Source organism: Rutilus rutilus, assembly GCF_951802725.1.
Source record: "Rutilus rutilus genome assembly, chromosome: 17".
Classification (NCBI taxonomy): Eukaryota; Metazoa; Chordata; class Actinopteri; order Cypriniformes; family Leuciscidae; genus Rutilus; species Rutilus rutilus.
The window spans coordinates 3530728-3547898 of NC_140230.1; the positions used below are offsets into that span (position 1 = coordinate 3530728).

The window sequence follows — 17171 nt, forward strand, 5'->3', positions numbered from 1 at the left end:
CATGTTCTCATTCATCACCATGCCATTTAAATGGGATATAAAAACATTGAATTACAACTATTAAACCAATGTTTTATTTAATGCTAATAAAATATGCTTTCATTATTTGTTATCTTTCTAAAAATGAATGAAATGAAAGAGATGTCCTGTTCAACCTCATTTAACATATGTTATCATAAATATGATGGTGATGTTTTTATTATTTGTATTATTAAAAGCATAGTTGGAGCCATTTCAGTTTGAATGTAGTTGTTAAGTTTATATACTAATTTTGTATTATGAATTTATGACATTATGGAGTGCCTTTGGTATGTATCTGGCCGTATAGTAGCTCCTACTGTATGATAATGGAGGGCCAGGTGTGAAGGTGAAAGGAATACAGCTTTTCGCAGAGAGCACAGAGAGGTTTTCTGGTTGTGTTAGTCACTTTGTTTATTAATTCATCCATCCATCCATCCACCTCTCTCTACACTGAGGGTAAATGCTGAATTATTGAGTGGCAGTTCACCTAATGACTGGCTCTTTTCTTCTGTGTTTCATTTACTGTGCAATGGCACAACTGAAAAATCTCACAGCTTTTCAAGATAGCAAAATCAATATTCTATTTTATTTAATGGGCTGGAGTGTTTCAGTGGATAGGGTGAACTTTTCAGTAATAAACCCTTAGAACTTCCCTCAGTTTTTTTTTTTTTTTTTTTTTTCTTCTTTTTTTTCTGATATTCTATGATATTCTACATCCTTGGATTCATTTATTTGGTCATACGTTCATTCATTCATTCATTTATTAGACAGAATTTCCAGCTGCTATTTTCCATTCAATGAATGTGGATGCTGGTAAGATACAATAGCTTTGCATGAGGACTCTGAGTAACAATATATATATATATATACAGATTTCTGCCAAATCTCATTCAAAGATTGAAACCTATATGCCTCGATTGATTGGTTGTTCACCAGATTGATATAACAAATGTCAGATTTCTCTTCTTGCATTTCTTACATTTGTGAGCGTCTGAAAGGAATATTTTGAGTGAATACCAACTTAAATTTCTGGATGTTCGTCACACAACGCTACCATATGTCTTGATGGAAAACAGTGCGTGAGTTGTGTCAAAGGGACTATTTTGCATTTTTTTAATTACATTTTTATTTTGACTTAATGTATTTGCCCATTACATTTTTGTGCAGTGGTTAGGTTAGGGGCTCAAAAATATCTATAATTTGGTTATACTTACTATCTTTAATAGGCTACACACTGCAGTTAAAGCCTCTTCCATGTTTCACATTATACTAACTCGTTTTCGCAAAAATGTTCCATAATATAAATGAGAATATCAAAAGAGCAACGTTTGGAATGAAAATCACTACAGCAACTTTGAGAGATATATGAGCATTTTTCTAAATACAAATATACAATATGCTTTGAAAAGAAAATGCAATATAATAAAGTACAGCCAAAACTAGTAAATTCATAAACTTCAGATCCCTTTGTCTACTCTTGAAAGCATCTGGTTATAAAATAACACTAGTTAAACTCATTCAGACAGGTGATAGTTTTTGGATAACAACATATTATTTGATTATTACATTTCCTTTCCTTTCCTGGCAGACAATATTGTCAGAAGCAGCAATTCATTCTCGGCTGATAGAAATTGGAAATCATCTCCTGAAACGGACAGATCATCTGTAACCCGTTGCAGAATGCAGCTGACTGCTGGAATGCGTGAGTTGGGTTTCTGACGATCTCTCTCACCTCTTCTATCTGTTCTTTTCTTGCTCACCATCTCATTTCTGTCTGTTTCTCTCACACACACACACACAGGTGCAGATGGTTTACTTAAACTCACTCATTCTGTAAGACTTTATTTAACTGGAGAAGCCGTCTGAGAATGTGGGGTTTTAATATTATGCAGTTTAATATCATATTTAGAGACTGTGAGAAGTATGACTTGGTTTTATTATTATCAGTTGCTCAGCCATTACCCAACAGAAAGATGCACCCAAGATACCCTCGGATGACATGATGGGATACAAACGTGAAAGTATTACAATAATGAAAAAAATAATTCAGACAACTCCAAAGTGTAGGCCTTCTAATTTCTTTTTCTTTTTTTCCCCAAGTTATGTATTTAGCCAGGTCTCATGCTATTAAATTTATTTTTCATGCTTTGCTTAGTGTATAAAAATTAATGTCCTGTATTTTAATTTGAAATCGTTGTAGGCAACAACCTTTTTGACATACCATTGCATAGACTTCATTAAATATTTGGTAACTCATTGGTTTTTACTGTTTTAATTATATTCTTTATGTCAGTAAATACACATCTTTGTTTAGCATGACGGATTAGATTCTTCCTCCAGCACCGCTGTTGAAATGGAAGGATGCAGTGGTTTTTACACTGTTCTCTCGCATATGTCCATGTTTTACGGGTCTGTATGTTCAACTTTTCTAATGTTTCCTGGCTGATCCTACAGAGCTGGTTTTACACACTTGTTTTCATATACATTTTATAAACAGTTTACAAAGAAGTTTTCCTGTAGCTCAAAAATGGCACTAGCAATGCATGTGTGATGGGGTTGATTACCGAATCCCTATGAATGCATTAACTGAAATGTTTACTTTGAATGTGTAATGAGATTAGGTGATTGACAGCCGGATTTGCCTATCAGCGATCAGTATCCGTAATATAAGGGCTGAGTTGTTGTTGGCCGTGGTGCGTCACGTCCGACTTTCCCCTTTGTTCCCGTGTTTACGGTGGTTACAGGTAAGCGTGCTGTGCTGTAACGGGGGTAATTTTAAAACTGGTTGGTCTTTTAAAGCATTTTTTTGTAAATTTATAGTGTCAATTTGTCCGGGTGTCGGTGTGTTTTCGGCGCGGCTTTAGTGGATCTAGTGACCGGTTGCCTCTCAGGTATGTGTGTGTGCATGTGCATTTGTATAAACTCATATTGTACTACCATTGTTGTGCTGTTGACACTTCCACACGCTGTTTAGGTATGGTTTCCTGTACCCCATTGTTATCGGTGGGCTGATTAAGAGACCTGTGCCTGTACATTTTCTATTTGGGGTTATACCTTGACGGTAGGTGTTTTAAATGTAATTATAATTCGTAAAAGCGCAAGTATCATTATTAGTAACGTTTCTCTGTGTTCGTTATAGGGTTCTCCCTCTCGTTCACTCTCTTTTCATCCCAATCTATTTTATATTATATCGGATTTGCTGCGTTGCTGCTGTCTTCAGCTTTGCGCTGTGGACGTTTTGCTCACATTCCTGCAGTCCTGCGGTGTATACTGTCGAGCAGACACCACACCATCGTTGTTGAAAGGGGACTGTTTGTCTGGTTCCGATTGTGTGTAGTGGCTGTTTTCTGTTCGAGTATCAGCATGGAGAATACGACGATCTCATTTTATTGAGAGAAAATAATTGTTTTGTTTCTTTTCTTTTGATTTAGTTTCGTTTTCCTTTGTTTCATGTGATATTGATACCTTTTGTTTTGTTGGAGTTGCTTCATCCGTCATTATTATTTGTTTATATTGTATGTGGAGCTAATCGTGTTTAATTGTGATTTTGTTATAGTTTATTTATTATTTTTGTTTGTCTGCAGGAGCTGGGGGTCCCACGGGTGAACGGATCTTCCTTCTTGTGGTGGTGGTTCTTCTTTATTGCGTGCTGTGTACCACTTCAAGTGTGTGGTAGTGTGATTTGAGTGCACTTTGGTGTGTGCGTGGAAGTGTGCTCTTGTAAAACCAGACTCCATTTTGTTTCTGCCGATGGGAGTCTCAGCCCTGCTGATTACTTTATTTTGTTTTCATATTTAAAATTGATTTTGTCCTTGCCCACATTCATTCTTTTTGTAGTTTTGTTTTCCTTAATTTAAAGTGGGGTCTCATGCTGTTCTTTTGACATTTTAGTGTCTATTTTAAAAACATTCTTGTATTAATAAACATTTGTACTTTTGATACTTCACCCACGTCTCTTGCTTACTTTTATGGGGGAACCGAACCTGTGTGCTTTTTGAGCATTGTTCCCTAGAGTTAATTTCTAGGGTGGCGTAGTCGGATTTCTTTACTGGTAAAAGGTTGGTTTCACAATTGTACCGCTCTGTCACATTCTGGCGTAGTCGGCAGGGTCCCCTCTTATTTAGTGCAGAGACGTGGGTTTTGGTTTGTTTGAGTATTTGTTCTGTTCTTTTTCTTTTGTGTTTTTTAGGAACCAGACAGTAGCAGTCCCTTTCTGTGGTGGATTGGCACAAGTAAAATTCAGTTTACATGTTCGTGGTAAGTGCTTGTGCATTTGCGGTTATGGAGGATGAAATGCGTGAGCTAAGAGATTTGGTAGCTCAATTAAAGTCAGATAATGAACGACTGAGACAAGAGCAAGTGTCTGTTGCGCAGCCGGGCCCATCTAATATTTCTATTCCTGTAGTTCTGGCTCCCCCACTCGTTGATGCCGGTGCATCGACCGCGGAGTGGTTTGTATTCGTTCCTCGAGATCGTAAATGCCCAAAGTTTAGTGGTCGGTTGGGCATTGGCGTCGATGAGTGGGTGGAGGAGGCTCAGGCTTGTATGCGGCTTCGTCGTCTGTCTTCAGCTGATCAGGCATTTTTCTTGGCTGGTCATCTGGAGGGAGAGGTGAGGGAAGAAATTCGTTATCGGTCGGTGGACGAGAGGGAGGACCCGAAACAAATTAAGGTATTGCGTGATCTGTATGGTTGTATAAAATCGTATGTTGCTCTTCAGGAGTCAATGAGGAGTGTACAGTCACCATTTAGACAATCGTCGAAATACTAGTTCCCACTGAGTTGTAGGACCACAGCTTGGTCGGTAAAAAGACAGGCTGAGGTGTTCTGACTGGTTCAGAATTTTTTATTTTTTTGTGCCGCTTAAGGTTATGTCCCCATTTTATCATATGGATGGGTGGATTTTAAGTACCATGAGCGGTCGACACTAGCTCTATGGTATCTACTGTTGCTGAGGGTGGTATATGTAAACTTTGGAACTATGGGGGCTGAAAGGATGTCAGTCGTGTCAATGGTTGTAGCTGCCGGCTGTTTATGGGCCTTTTTCTTTAATTCCTTATGATTATTTGGGATTTGATAACATGGCTCTGCTCCTTTCAGTCTGTCATTTACCCTTGAGGCTCCTGGTTTTTCTTGTATGGGCATGAGGTTCTGTTACATAATTGCTCTAGATGATGTGAGTTCGATGATGCCCATCCATTGTTCTCGGTGTAGATGTGAGTTCGATGATGCCCATCCATTGTTCTCGGTGTAGATGTGAGTTCGATGATGCCCATCCATTGTTCTCGGTGTAGATGTGAGTTCGATGATGCCCATCCATTGTTCTCGGTGTAGATGTGAGTGTGAGTTCGATGATGCCCATCCATTGTTCTCGGTGTAGATGTGAGTGTGAGTTCGATGATGCCCATCCATTGTTCTCGGTGTAGATGTGAGTTCGATGATGCCCATCCATTGTTCTCGGTGTAGATGATGTGAGTTCGATGATGCCCATCCATTGTTCTCAGTAGATTCGAGTACAGTGAAGCTCAAAGGGCAGAAGAACGTCTTGAGACGGAGGGGAACTTGCAGCTTGTAATTACCTTTCCTTTGGGTTCTGTTGTGGTTAGGAGCACTGGAAGGAGTACTGCTGGGCAGCATCCTAACGTACATCACCTCCTACAATCAGTAGGTGCTGGTTCAGTGTCTAGCATAGTTGGTAGTACAGTTGGTACCCTGTTTCGGCCTTGGAACTGAGTTTTGAAGGGGGCCGCAGTTTAGATCACCGTCGGGGCGACGTTGCAGAAACTGGGGGTGGAATGTAATGAGATTAGGTGATTGACAGCCGGATTTGCCTATCAGCGATCAGTATCCGTAATATAAGGGCTGAGTTGTTGTTGGCCGTGGTGCGTCACGTCCGACTTTCCCCTTTGTTCCCGTGTTTACGGTGGTTACAGGTAAGCGTGCTGTGCTGTAACGGGGGTAATTTTAAAACTGGTTGGTCTTTTAAAGCATTTTTTTGTAAATTTATAGTGTCAATTTGTCCGGGTGTCGGTGTGTTTTCGGCGCGGCTTTAGTGGATCTAGTGACCGGTTGCCTCTCAGGTATGTGTGTGTGCATGTGCATTTGTATAAACTCATATTGTACTACCATTGTTGTGCTGTTGACACTTCCACACGCTGTTTAGGTATGGTTTCCTGTACCCCATTGTTATCGGTGGGCTGATTAAGAGACCTGTGCCTGTACATTTTCTATTTGGGGTTATACCTTGACGGTAGGTGTTTTAAATGTAATTATAATTCGTAAAAGCGCAAGTATCATTATTAGTAACGTTTCTCTGTGTTCGTTATAGGGTTCTCCCTCTCGTTCACTCTCTTTTCATCCCAATCTATTTTATATTATATCGGATTTGCTGCGTTGCTGCTGTCTTCAGCTTTGCGCTGTGGACGTTTTGCTCACATTCCTGCAGTCCTGCGGTGTATACTGTCGAGCAGACACCACACCATCGTTGTTGAAAGGGGACTGTTTGTCTGGTTCCGATTGTGTGTAGTGGCTGTTTTCTGTTCGAGTATCAGCATGGAGAATACGACGATCTCATTTTATTGAGAGAAAATAATTGTTTTGTTTCTTTTCTTTTGATTTAGTTTCGTTTTCCTTTGTTTCATGTGATATTGATACCTTTTGCTTTGTTGGAGTTGCTTCATCCGTCATTATTATTTGTTTATATTGTATGTGGAGCTAATCGTGTTTAATTGTGATTTTGTTATAGTTTATTTATTATTTTTGTTTGTCTGCAGGAGCTGGGGGTCCCACGGGTGAACGGATCTTCCTTCTTGTGGTGGTGGTTCTTCTTTATTGCGTGCTGTGTACCACTTCAAGTGTGTGGTAGTGTGATTTGAGTGCACTTTGGTGTGTGCGTGGAAGTGTGCTCTTGTAAAACCAGACTCCATTTTGTTTCTGCCGATGGGAGTCTCAGCCCTGCTGATTACTTTATTTTGTTTTCATATTTAAAATTGATTTTGTCCTTGCCCACATTCATTCTTTTTGTAGTTTTGTTTTCCTTAATTTAAAGTGGGGTCTCATGCTGTTCTTTTGACATTTTAGTGTCTATTTTAAAAACATTCTTGTATTAATAAACATTTGTACTTTTGATACTTCACCCACGTCTCTTGCTTACTTTTATGGGGGAACCGAACCTGTGTGCTTTTTGAGCATTGTTCCCTAGAGTTAATTTCTAGGGTGGCGTAGTCGGATTTCTTTACTGGTAAAAGATTGGTTTCACAATTGTACCGCTCTGTCACAAATGCAATGTAAGTCGCTTTGGATTTGGAAAATTCACACATGTAAATGTCTTTCAAACCAATATTATGAATCAGATTTATAATCAGTCATCTGTAGGATTAATGGTTTTGCAACATCCTTGTTACCTGAGATTGGTCCAGTCGATTTGATCAAAAATAGCAGTGATAATTAACATTCAATCATGAGGTAGTATTTTTGGGGTTATGACATTACAAATATATTTGGGATATGATGTGGAAGTTACAATTTGCAAATTATATATAAATCACTACAAGGTAATGCCCTATAGTTGCTCTGCCCTTGTTTACTTGTTTGAATTTACTGTATTTGCACTAAAGCACCAGTATATATATCTTATGTACAAAACCATCAAACAAAAACTTCTATAATAACAACTGACTGAAAATATGCAATGGCCAACTTATGCATATCTTAGCACACTTTGTCAGATAATTTACCATGAAAATACCAAATCACTTATTTCACTATTAAAGCTTGAACTAATTTTCCGTTTTTTTTTTTTCATCTATGGAAATGTGTGAGTGAGATTGTCCTGCTGTTTCCAGGTAGGAACTGATGAAGAAAGTGACTAGTCAATTATTCATGTGAGCAGATGGTGCCACTTCTGCTGAATGTACGTTTTGACTGTTGAAGAAGAAACACAGGAGCTAAAAAATAAATAAATAAACAGAAAAAGAGGAAGAAAAGGGTTTGAAACTAATGCTTTCTGTTGATAGCTATACAATGGAGAATCTAAAGGCCCTGATATACAGTGGGTACGGAAAGTATTCAGACCCCCTTACATTTTTCACTCTTTGTTATATTGCAGCCATTTTCTAAAATCATTTAAGTTAATTTTTTTTCCTCATTATTGTACACACAGCACCCCATATTGACAGAAAAACACAGAATTGTTGACATTTTTGCACATTTATTAAAAAAGAAAAACTGAAATATCACATGGTCCTAAGTATTCAGACCCTTTGCTGTGACACTCATATATTTAACTCAGGTGCTGTCCATTTCTTCTGATCATCCTTGAGATGGTTCTACACCTTCATTTGAGTCCAGCTGTGTTTGATTATACTGATTGGACTTGATTAGGAAAGCCACACACCTGTCTATATAAGACCTTACAGCTCACAGTGCATGTCAGAGCAAATGAGAATCATGAGGTCAAAGGAACTGCCTGAAGAGCTCAGAGACAGAATTGTGGCAAGGCACAGATCTGGCCAAGGTTACAGAAAAATGTCTGCTGCACTTAAGGTTCCTAAGAGCACAGTGGCCTCCATAATCCTTAAATGGAAGACGTTTGGGACGACCAGAACCCTTCCTAGAGCTGGCCGTCCGGCCAAACTGAGCTATCGGGGGAGAAGAGCCTTGGTGAGAGAGGTAAAGAGGAACCCAAAGATCACTGTGGCTGAGCTCCAGAGATGCAGTCGGGAGATGGGAGAAAGTTGTAGTAAGTCAACCATCACTGCAGCCATCCACCAGTCGGGGCTTTATGGCAGAGTGGCCCGACGGAAGCCTCTCCTCAGTGCAAGACACATGAAAGCACACCTGAAGGACTCCAAGATGGTGATAAATAAGATTCTCTGGTCTGATGAGACCAAGATAGAACTTTTTGGCCTTAATTCTAAGCGGTATGTGTGGAGAAAACCAGGCACTGCTCATCACCTGTCCAATACAGTCTCAACAGTGAAGCATGGTGGTGGCAGCATCATGCTGTGGGGGTGTTTTTCAGCTACAGGGACAGGACAACTGGTTGCAATCGAGGGAAAGATGAATGCGGCCAAGTACAGGGATATCCTGGACGAAAACCTTCTCCAGAGTGCTCTGGACCTCAGACTGGGCCGAAGGTTCACCTTCCAACAAGACAATGACCCTAAGCACACAGCTAAAATAACGAAGCAGTGGCTTCACAACAACTCTGTGACTGTTCTTGAATGGCCCAGCCAGAGCCCTGACTTAAACCCAATTGAGCATCTCTGGAGAGACCTGAAAATGGCTGTCCACCAACGTTTACCATCCAACCTGACAGAACTGGAGAGGATCTGCAAGGAGGAATGGCAGAGGATACCCAAATCCAGGTGTGAAAAAACTTGTTGCATCTTTCCCAAAAAGACTCATGGCTGTATTCATTTTTAACAAAATCAGGCCAAAACAAAATTTGCTTGGAGTTCATTTTGGGAGTTCGAAAAAAAATGCGAACCTGCAAGCTTCCATTGGTCTGTTGTGATGGTGTAATCGGTGGGTTTGGCTTTGAAGTGTAAATCATCTCTGGTTCATTTCTTCTGTTCGGTCTGTCGAGTTCAGACGTCCACGAGCAAAAACATGAACACATTGGAGAGCCGCTTTATAGTAGAAACTGAAGTTGTAATTCCTCTAGTATTTCTAATTGAAAGTGAATCTAACACTTTTTTTTTTTTTTTTTTTTTTAATACTATAAAGCTGTTTGCTTCAAAGCAATCAAGTATAAAGTGTTGTATAAATAAACATCTATATAAATAAAATCAACATGACTTTCATCAACATGAAATTGCCGAGTTGGTGCAAAGATATTCTTGTCACTTTAATAAGATGCTTTCTTTACTGCTGTTTGTGTGGCTGTTGATAAAATTGTATTGGTAACAGTCTATAGTGTTATGTCTGATTAAAGTAACTGGCTTGGTAATTGGTTAAATAAACACAGATGCATTTAATAAAGGTAATTATTACAATGGTACAAATATTTTCTAGGGATCAAATATTGCCCAAATTGAAAAGTTAATTTCTGACCCTAATGGATAGTGCCAAATAGTGCCAAGCCAGTAGATAATGGCACAAAACCTGCAATACTTCATGTTAAAGATGAAGAGGAATTTCACTATCACCTCTAACTTTTGGTTCATGTGTCATGTCTTGTCATGTGATTCCCTGTTATAGTCATGCGATCCTGCCATGTGTTCCCTCGTCTTATGTGTCATGTTCTGATTGGTTCATTGTTTGATTGTGCACAGGTGTCCCTTGTCCAGTCATTAGTCTTGTGTGTGCTTAAGCCCTCATGGATGCCTCGTTACTTTGTCAAGTATTAGGTTTGTTTGAGATGAGCAAAATCTGCGCAGAATCGATCACCGGTGATCAGCGCGAGATGCATGCCGGTTAGAAATGTGTCCGAGTGCGGTCCGCCTTGCTCTGATGTCATGCTGACGTATGTCAAAAATCTCTCGCGAGCGCAAGGCGCACCTGTCGGATTCTGCAGTCGAGCGCAGTTGCTCTCCACCGACTGCGCTGATCAAAAGCATGATGGGAAACGACTTGCTGACGACACAGCTTAATGTTCATTGGTTTAAACAACCGTGATGTATTGTTCTCTTTTAAAATGTTTGATTTTAAAACTCTGATATCATGTTTTATGTGTATACGTTATGTGTGAATATTCCCAAACTATCTAACAGTGCGATCTCTATGGGTTATGCAATTTAATTTTTATAAAAAATAAATAGGAAATAAAAACACATATGTCTGTTTTAAAGAAAAAAACATGTATTTGGAATGGAATTAAATAACAAGTACTTTGGGTGTCTTGTTCATTTTATTTATTTTCATATAAAAGCAAGATAAATTGAATTACATCCAGTTTATTAGCAACACTGTGCACGAGCGTGAATCCCGCGATATCCATCTTTGATCTCGCAGGTCAGATCCACTACGAGAAGAGAGATCTGTCCGGCTTGCCTGCGCTTTTTTCACTCCTCCTCTCACTGCAGCCGCCTACTCTCGGCTACATTTCAGGCGAGGCAAGGCGCATCTCAAACAAGCCTATTGTTACCTGTGACCACGTTACGTGTTTCTGTTTTGGATTCCATGCTACGCCTGTTTTGAGTATTAATAAACTGCACTTGGGTTCTACAACTTGCCTCCAGTGGACAATATTTACATTCACCAAACAGCATGATGATTACTCCAACCACAAATCTGAGTCAATAAATGAATAGCTTCCTAAAAAGAAGAAAGTTTGGTAACGCTAAATTTTGATGGTCCCTTTTGAACATTCTGTTGACTATAAGTAGCCAAAAAGCCAAGAACGAGCCCAGATTTAAATCCAATCGAACTCTTGCTGAATGAGTTGAAGAATGAAGATCCCCTGCAATTTGATCAATCTTTTGATAGACAGATGCTCAAAATGACTGCTGTATTAAAAGCCAAAGATGCTTCAATCAACCAAGTGTGTAGATTTTTTTATAGCCATTGTATATCTGAAATGTGAGCTTAATTACAGGTATACCGTGCGAGAGGTAAATAGAGACGATGACATGCGGTGTGCTTATAATCACCACTGGGTTCAAGAAGCTTCCTGAAAGCCCTGATAACAAAATGCTGATGTCAGACATAATTGAACGCTACCTTTTCTTATCATTTAATTTAAATAACTTTTGTCATATTTTTTGAATAAATATTATTATTTCAATGCTTTCCTCTACTCTAGAGCATTCTTTGCTCTTCACTATATTTGCAATATTTTTCCTGGCATCCTCCTGAGCTTTATTTCTTTTTTGTGTCATAGATGTTCTGCCCACACTTAATGCCTCTGAGAGTATTCTATAAGTTTTGCTTAAATGTCAAATTCACGCCACACCAGTGCAAATTTTCACCGCAAAAATTGGCATGCTTTTTAATTCCCTCTGATAAGGGACTGATCCATATTTTACACCAATATTAAGCCATCAAAGTATGGGACATCAAAGTGTGCCAGTCTTTCAGTCACAAGAAAGGAGCTGATTGAAATGTCCCTTTGTTGTGTTGAAAGAATCTCTTCTCCAGAGACTTAAAAAAAATATCCCCAGCTCTCTGCATATCCCAAACTATAAATTCAAATTTAATAGCAACATTTCCTTTGCTATTCAGAACACTATATCATCTTTAGTCTTTCACGGTAGATTAAACGTTTTAATAATCTGACAGTTTATAAGAATATTGTTGATCCTCACCCTAACACTGAAATCTGATTGGTTGAAAGAAATGTTGTTCCAGGATCAGCAAGGATGTTGATACAGGAACATCTCCCACTTGGTAAAATCATGGCCATCATCTCAAAGCTTATGTCAGAATATGATTGAAAGAGCTTAATTAGATAGTTAGCAGCCTATGAAGCTTACAGGAGACAAGATGAAGAAGGTATATGATGCATGCAAATTGCTCAGTGTTTTTATCTTTTAGGGTCAGTGCACTGCTCTGCACAGAATTGTTTTTTTTCCTGTGATCACAGGGCTTATTAAAAGTCACCCAAGAAAACACAGTTCTCTCCATTAACCCAACTCTTTCCTCAGGGCAGAACGCAAAAGGAGTTTGTTCAGCCACTGTGAAGTCGGCCGCCGTTTGCCACTTTTTGAATATCCAATTAACAAAAAGTAATCATTGAAATGTGAAAGCAATTCTGTTGTTATGGTAAATGTCATAGGATTGATAATCATATTAATCCACTATAAGCCGCCCATTTATTTATCCCTGTAACTAATGTGAAATTTGAAATGAATCATTGTAGTTTAATTAATGATTTATCATACATAATGCGGTTGGCCGTAGACTGATCGTATCATTCTTAGTTCTGAAAAATACAATTATTTTGGTTTATTTCACATTAGGGTGTTTATGCATAAAGAAATGCTTAATATTTATGAGCAGCCAAACCTGTTTTGTAGCCTACTTGCAAACATCACGCATTATCTGCTCCCAGTAATCAATCTTAAACTCTCAATTACCCACTGGCCTTAGTGCTAGGCATGTAGAGATTAATGAAATCTCTCAGGGGTACTCACTGCACAGCTGATACAAGACAAGACCCAGAATGCTGTGCTTCGTTACTAGAGAGAATGGGCTAATTGAGCAGGGTTGCGCTTCAGTTAAACATCTCAGCGTCAATGCATCTCTGGGGTTTTGAGGCTCTGCCAATGATTAGGTGAGCCATAACATTAGACACGCACAGCCGTTGTCTCTTGTTACATGTCTTCTAATTAATGGGTGGTGGCTTCTTTATCTAGGAACAATGTATTGGTCTCAGAGGGCAGCTCTTTGATTATTATGGGGCAGAACCTTATTCTGTGCAACGGAAACTTCCTTCCCAGCCTTACAATGACATATCATTTTAAAAACGAAAACTTTTTTTTATGCATTTTGGCTGTTCATTTACACAACAACGGTGTTTAGAGGCCTGAAAACGCAAACTTTTGAAAGCAGATGTCAAAGTGCAAGTTAAAAAAATATATATATATACAGTTATCGTCTCTGTGTAAACTACAAAAAGGAGCATTTGTGAAACCGGTTACATCATGCGCATGCATATTGGATGTTTGACTATAGGTGCATAGTGTTTCTTTACAAAGTTAAGGCTTGGCAGCAGAATACAGCTTTTTAGTCATTCTCGCAGATCCATGAGAACAGGGATCGATTTGACAACATTGTCATCTGTACGCAAAAAGCTCAGAGGAAAACCGTTCCCATTTTTAGTACATCGCTATCGTGTAAACGTACCCTTAGTTTTGATTTCCCTGTTTCCGTTTGCCAGAGTTCCAGTTCTTTGTTTGTTTCCATGGTTTCTAATTGAGTTGCACACCTGTTGCATGTTCTGTTGATTATCTTCCTTTGTGTGTTTGAGCCCTTGGTTTTCCTCAGTTCCTTGCCCTGTGTTACTGTTATGTTGAAAATGTGTAGCTATTCTGTGCTCCTGGTGTTTACTGAAAGTCTATCTTAAGTCGATGCTTCTGTGTCATGCCTCTGACTGGAATATACACTACAAACCCTGACATCATAAAGACAAGTTTGTACGAAAACGACCTTATGTTAAAATTTAAATGGTTGTATACAATTTACGAATAAATATCAGTTAAACATATTAGTTTTGGGCTGTATTGTTATTTTAAATTTTATAGCAATGTACACAATGAGAGGGGTCCCTATGGGAAAAAATTTACGTATAGGCCTAACTGAATATGAATAAATATTGCGCAATGTGATTTGTTCAGAGGAAGTTATTATAACGTCTATAGTGCAAATATTCGACAGCATAAGAAAAGTCAAACCTTACAGCTCAAGACATTACCAACAAACTATCAATGTCCGCATTGGCAGATGTCATTCTGAATAATCAATATCAGCACAGATTTTGTGTCAACGCATCCCTAATTAAAAACAACAAGCAAATTCATATTTTACTTACAAAGTCCTAAAGATATTGCAGATACAATCATTTAATTTTGTGATTCAATCTCTGGCATCGGTCTGCCAGTAAATACGGCACAAGCTTCAGCACAATGAGAAGTGACTAGGTGAAGAAAGCTTGGCAGTGTGTGAGTGCTGGGCGAAAGCTGGGAATTTGTCCTCTGCATGTACAGTGGCATTTGGCTCATGATGTGCACAAGACAGCAAATGAGACAGAGCAGGGAATGTGCTGATGTGTTTTGTGCTGTTCTCAACATCAGCATCCCTGTGCACTGGAGGTGTGCAGGCAGTGAAAGGTGGTTGCAAGTAGCTCTTAGTTTATTTGCCAGCTTCTTTGTATTGCCCTGCTGTCAACAACCCTCCAGTGGATTGTGTCAAACGCCAAATTGTGTCCTGGATGATGCCAAAAAGCACCTGAAGCAAAGTTCACGTTTCAGACTGACACAGAAAATATTTTAATTTCATTTAAAATTGAACACAAATCTGCACTCGAAAAAGAGCTCCGCCCCATGCCATCACACTGCGAAATAACAAGAAATAACCAGAGCTTGGAACGAAAATATATGGCAAGACAACAGCCCCTGTATGAGTTCTTGTCTTTAATATTTATAACAGGATATTCTCTCATTTTAATTTCTTTGCTCTGAAGGGATGCGTTTTCCAAAAGCATCGGCCTTTTTTGTCGGTGGATTTGAACTTGAACACCTTTCCGCGGTTGAAACAACATTCCTTCCGATGTTCATTTTTATTTGACGCTTGATGAAAATAATCGCAGTAGTAGATAGACTGCATTTATAAATACACTATTGAGAGTGAAACATGAGGTAACATTGTTAAATATAGGCCTGAGGAAATAATTGCAGTAACATGTCATGTACTGTCTTTTTTTGTCTATTTCTCAAAAATATCAGAAGAAATTAAGAAATTTTGCAGCACTGCAAAAAACAAAAAACAAATCTGATATCTTTAACCCTTTCACGCATAGTGGTCACTGCAGTGGACAGCTATTAAAAAAGCATTTTCTTGAATTTGCACGGGTTTTTATGGCAAAGTTGCACATCATCCTCTTCATTGGACCCTGGTGCATCATCCTATAAATTGCAACCAAGTGGCAAGCCCTTGTGTTTCGATTTTTTTTTTTTTTTTCTCCAAACCAAGATGGCCAAGGGTCAGTTGCTCTGGAATATCCATCCATTCCTTCTATCCTAGGAGACTCTTGTAGGTAAAAAAAAAATATTGCAGCATCAAGTAATATCTAATGAGTTATATCACAGTTAAATTTTCCAAGTTTTGATTGAGAGAAAACTCTGATTAATCACATGTCCACTGTAGTGGACGTCATGCATCAATGGCAATATTTCAGCTACAATTCATAATTATAATGTGAATATTGTTTTTGAAATTTAAAACTTAAAAACTTAATCTGCAGTGACTTTTTTTACTGTAAATAAATGTATTTGTATTATTAGAATGTAATTTTCATTGACATCGAAAAAAGTCATGTGATTACATAATGTATGACACTTGTAATGCATTACTTGTTAGATCAAAAAGTAATCTGATTACGTAATGCACGTTATTGTAATGCATTTCTTTACTCATAACATCAGAAAAGTGATCTGATTATGTAATGTACGTTATTGTAATGCATTTCTTTACTCATAACATCAGAAAAGTTATCTGATTATGTAATGTACGTTATTGTAATGCATTTCTTTACTCATAACATCAGAAAAGTAATCTGATTACGTAATGCACGTTATTGTAATGCGTTTTTTTACTCATAACATCAAAAAGTAATCTAATTACGTAATGCATGTTACTTGTAATGTGTTTCCTTACTCATAACATCAAAAAGTAGTCTGATTACGTAATGCACGTTATTGTAATGCGTTTCTTTACTCATAACATCAAAAAGTAATCTGATTACGTTATGCATGTTACTTGTAATGCGTTTCTTTACTCAACATCAAAAAGTAATCTGATTACGTAATGCATGTTACTTGTAATGCGTTTCTTTACTTGTTACATCAAAAAGTAATCTGATTAGGTAATGCACATTACTTGTAGTTAATTACTTGTTAGATCAAAAACTAATCTGATTAGGTAATGCATGTTACAATACATTACTCGTAACATTAAAACAAATCTGATTACGTAATGCATGTTAAGTGTAACACATTACTTTACTTGTAACATCAAAAAAGTAATCTAAATGCGTTATGCATGTTACTTGTAATGCATTACCCCCAACACTGATCATTTCAGATGAGATTGAAAAAACGTATCGCTAGATTTTCTCAGAGGAGGGCTTTGATAGAAATGTGCATGTCCATCTTGAACATAATCAGAATGATCAGCTAATAAGGGTAAATCTCATACTCTGGTGCACTGGAGGGAGCATCTGAGTGGTTTCCACAGTTGTACCTTGACAGGCTGTAGAAAATTCTGATGGAATCACGTCCTCATGTTCTGATATCAAAGATACGCGAAGTGCAACTTGTATGAAGTTGTATGAAGCCTTTGCAATATTTTGCATTTATATTTTTTGTATATATTTTATAGTTTTCACATGATTTGATATAATTGTATTGATTAGTTTGTTAAATACGCATACTTTATCTGTTTGATTATTGTATTATATTTCAAAGATCTCTTTGAAATGTAAAAATTTAT

At 38.1% G+C, this 17171-nt stretch overlaps 1 long non-coding RNA gene across 3 annotated transcripts; it reads left to right on the forward strand.

The window, feature by feature from the left end:
• Nucleotides 1–2632: 2632 nt before the first annotated feature.
• Nucleotides 2633–7294, forward strand: LOC311275761. Of its 3 annotated transcripts, none has more exons than XR_014624968.1 (4): nucleotides 2633–2765; nucleotides 2842–2912; nucleotides 2996–4278; nucleotides 6794–7294. It is a non-coding gene; the product is annotated as an uncharacterized lncRNA (long non-coding RNA). The 3 variants fall into 3 exon arrangements; XR_014624970.1 differs by having other exon boundaries at nucleotides 2633–2912; nucleotides 2996–3082; nucleotides 3161–4278; nucleotides 6794–7292; XR_014624969.1 differs by having other exon boundaries at nucleotides 2633–2912; nucleotides 6794–7293.
• The last annotated feature ends 9877 nt before the right edge of the window (nucleotides 7295–17171 follow it).